The sequence below is a fragment of the Bombus huntii genome, chromosome 1 (assembly GCF_024542735.1).
Source record: "Bombus huntii isolate Logan2020A chromosome 1, iyBomHunt1.1, whole genome shotgun sequence".
Taxonomy (NCBI): Eukaryota; Metazoa; Arthropoda; class Insecta; order Hymenoptera; family Apidae; genus Bombus; species Bombus huntii.
Window position 1 is genome coordinate 22044357 of NC_066238.1, and position 4543 is coordinate 22048899.

General features: G+C 35.0%; 1 long non-coding RNA gene across 1 annotated transcript in view; it reads right to left on the reverse strand.

Moving 5' to 3' along the window:
- Positions 1–4543, reverse strand: part of LOC126865949 (uncharacterized) — a 60961-nt gene that overhangs the window by 5468 nt on the left and 50950 nt on the right. The gene's annotated exons all lie outside the window — the stretch shown is intronic.

Here is a 4543-nt window from a genome sequence, read left to right on the forward strand (position 1 = left end):
AATGTACATTGATGTGCTGTTTAATGCCTTTAAAGTTCATTCTTTGCAGTAAATGGCTTATTATTAATCGGAAAGAAAGACATAAAACGTACCAAGTTCAGCTGGTTTACCATCGACCACCCTGGTATGAGAGACGTTGCTAAAACCACAGTATGGTGGTCGCAAAGCCTTATACTTATACACAGTTTTTATTAAAATTTCTCTCTTCTCTTTGTTTGGATCGTTCGGACAGCAAACGATCGTAACATTGCCCTGGTATCTGCACACTGATCGTCTATAAAAATCGGTGGCTGTACGGTACTGTATCTGCCATATTTCTTGCAGAGGTTTACATTTTCTGTAGTCAAGGCACCTGCCTTCTTGATTGTCCGGTGTGGTACATTCTGGATCAAACAATTTTAAAACATTTATACAGTTCAAAGATGCGTAAGAAAGCGACACCGATTACTCAACTTTCGAAGTAAAAGGCCGATCAAGTCCACCGGATTGCCCTACAGACACGTATTAATCCGTAAGAGTTAGTCATCATGTTGATAATAATTATCTAAAGAAACTTTTCACGTGAAAATATAAAATTTTAATTGATTAGATATTGTGTTAGCCATACTTAAGAAAGAAAATGAAAATGAATGAAATGAAAGAAAAGGACTACCTTCAACCTCATGTTTTAAATAAACACTTTGTCAGTTTTGCGGTAAATAAATTCTTAGGAATTCAGGACAGTTTTTAGTGAATCATTTTGTTTCGACCGTTCGCGGAGAGACGCGATCGCGAGATAGCACGTCAACGAGAGTTGTAAGTTCCCGTTACGATTAAATAATCGACGCCACGAACTGATCGATCCCCTTATTTCGATTATGATAATAAGGGTAGTTCAACGAAATTCCACAGAATTAACACAAATAAATTAATGTTTATTTCAACAACTTATTAACTAGAAAGATATAAATGGAACAAAAAAAATGTAACTGCGTTTTGGTTGATAAGTAATGCGCGACATACCACATGTGTTGACGGTTCGACATCTCGAAAAGTTCTGAACGCCTTTCGATTTTTTTCGTTTTTTCTGGAAGGCGACCCCCACTACGTTCGGATCACGCCACATTCTTTTACGCGAGGTAAAATACGGGCCACGAGTCAACGTTTCTGGAAGTCGCCCTGCTTAATGAACCATGCGCTTGCCACTACAATGTTTGTTTGCCGGGCAGACACGACGATCCGTCTGCGACATTATAGTGCCGCGATCGATAGTTAAGAATATGACCTATGGTAAGCCGCATGGCGTAACATTCTCCCCCCGTTGAGAGGGTACCGATCAAACTAGGGAGGTGTGGTTGAAGTTCCCATCTTATTTCGTCTCGGTGGCTAGTTGTTCGGGTTTCTCGAGATCGGGTTGAATTGGCAGTGGGACAAGCCTTTTGACGCCCCGATCCAAAATGCTCTTTGCCGTCTGAACTGTAGCTGTCCGGATGACACCATCGGCGCCTGGATGAATCTTGATAACTCGGCCCAGAGGCCAATGCATGGAGGGAACGTTGTCCTCTCTGAGGATGACGATTGTGCCCTTTTGGATGCTGTGTCCACCCTTGCTCCATTTATTGCGGTTGGTTAGCTCGTTCAAATACTCCTTATGCCAGCGGTTCCAAAAATGTTGTTTAAGCTGTTGGATATGCTGCCATTTGGAGAGTCGGTTCGATGGAATGTCCTTGAAATCTCGATCACGTAAGCACATTAATGAATCGCCAATGAGGAAATGTCCGGGAGTGAGGGCTAGGAGATCATTTGGATCGGTGGAGATAGAAGTTAGAGGGCGGGAATTGAGGACTGCTTCTATTTCTATGATAAGAGTATTACGGTGTTAAGCTCATATGTTTCTGTTTCTCCACTCGCGCTGCGCCATAATATCCTTTGATATTTCCGATCCTCTGGTCGTACGAGGAATTGCCGATACATTTTCTCGATGTCGCCAGTGAGTACGTACTGATGAGCGCGGAATCTAATTAATATGCAAAATAAATTGTGAATTGATTCGAGAATATAGGATTTCCCCATTTTCATGATTATCGTGATTTTTGTATAAATATATTTTTTAAGATACTAATAATTAGGTACTTATAAATTAGTATTATCAATTATTTTGCATTTATAATTCCGCCTCTAGTATAAGTGTTAATTGAAAACTAACTTTATGTTTGAAAAAGTACTAGCAAAGTCGTTGAGTAACAAGCCACTGATGCTAACACAAATAGCATTGTCGTAATTAAATATTTCTAAATATTCATTTTTCATTTTGAACCTGTAGAAACAATTTATTATATATACTATTAGCTAAGTAATTGCATATTTAATTAAGTCGAAATATAAAACTTAGTTATTTTAATAATTTAAAAAATAAAAAACTGACAAACATTTCAATTTAATTTATGGTTGGAACAAAAGACAGTTATTTTTCATTAATTGAAATATTGCAATGCAGAGTACTTTCCAAAATACGCCGAGAGTATTCCTGATGGTGAAACGAGCGTTGCTTCATCGAACGCAGCTAAAGAAAACAACATCTATGTAGTTGGTGGTACGATGCCTGAAATAGGGGGCGATAAATTGTACAATACCTGTACTATTTGGGGTCCCGATGGAACTTTGATAGCAAAACACCGAAAGGTAAGTAATATATTCCTTTATGGCTTTGAATTTGAAAATATTGGGGCGAAGAAAGTGACTCTATCTAGGAATAATTTAGGAATATACATATGTACATACGTATACTATAACCAATTCTATAATTTACGGTTTATAAAATACGTTATGATACGGGAAACGCCCATTTTTGTTGTAATGTGTTTGTGTTGTATAAATTTTTCACATACTTAAAATATTATTATACTTATTTTTTCTCCTTTTTAAACATTATTAAATGATAGGATTTTTTAATAAAAGAAAGTGATAAAAACGCTGTTATAGTCAGTTATAGTCGCCAGTTGTCCTTGCTAATGGTTGCTTGTTGTCGCTAGTTAGTTCTCGTTATCGTTATGTATTCCATCAATCACGCGAAATTTAACGTATGGGAATTTATTCTTCTTTATTCTTTCTGTAGGGAGATTTTTTAAGACGAGGAAAATATAGAATATTTTAAGACGACGGTAAGGTTTGAATTTAAGTAACTGTTTTATGATACAACAAAGTGGAAAGACGATTTAATTTTATAAAGTTTAGGGTAATTTTTTAAAAAACTTCGAATTTAAAAGATTCAAATAGATATCTTAAACGTAATTAAACCCTCCATATCGTAAGAAATTAAATGAAACTGCGCAACAAAGTTGATACATTTAATGTATTATTTTAAACATTTATTTAAAAACATTTATTTAAAATTTAAGTGTAGGCGTCGACGCGCGCGCGCCATTCGAAGCATTTGTCAGTTCGTTACATCTGCGGTAAAAGTTGTAACTACGAAGAAGCTTAACATATGGTGCGTCTCAAGACGACAGTAAAAAGTATTAAGAGATTTTTCGAGATTTTTTCTTTTAAGTTTCCAAGTACTTTTTCTATTTAACTTCTTTTTTTTTTTTTGTTGCATTTTCTAACAATATTCGATAAATAGAGACGAAATATGACAGTTCTTAGTTCGGGGATTTATTGGTTCGAAAGTTACTTGAAAAGTGTTTCTGGAGTTCGTGCGGTTAATACTTTTAAACTTTTACCGAGTACGACTTATTCCGTATGGCTGGACAAATCTTTGTTGATACTGTAAGCGTAACTGTAAGCGTCCGGATATTGTCTTGTGGAGATAGAAAAATACACGAAGTATTGATTGAACTACATATTTTTTTAATTCTTTTTTAATTCTTTTAGTTCTTCATATATTGATAATAAAACGATATTCCGCTACTTTGAGCACAATATAGTAATGTTTAAATAAATAATAAAATTTACGCATTTCGTCTTCATGCGTCGATAAGAAAATGCAAAAAAAGTTAAAGAAAGATGATGCGCAGACGCGAAGTTTAGTCAGCAATAATATTTAAAACCTCTAAAATATATTGTACACATTTATTTGCAAATAAGCTCAATGAAATTGAACTGTAACTGTGTTTCCAATAATGTCTTCGATGTATTGCTCGCCATTATGTCGGATTAACAGCTCTAAGTGATCGACCTTAATCACTAAATGTCGGCCGTGATTCAGTGGTATAGCTTTACATATGACGGACATCGCAGGCGCTTGTAAGACGTCCATTGTGAAACGTTTCCAATAGCACCGTTTATGCACCGTTTATGTGATGGTGAAATCTGAATATATATATCGCTGAAATATATATCGCTTATCACTTGAGTCTGACACGATCGTTTTTAAATAGAATCACAATTTTTTATTCTTTACAAAATCAGTCTTTAAAGATTATGTGCAAATAAAATAGATAAATAGATAAATGGTTGTAGAAACTTATAAAACAGATATTACAAGTATATCTAAATAAATGATATATTTATAAATTGTAATATTTGATCTAAAGTTTAAATAAATAAAAGAGATACTCGTGAC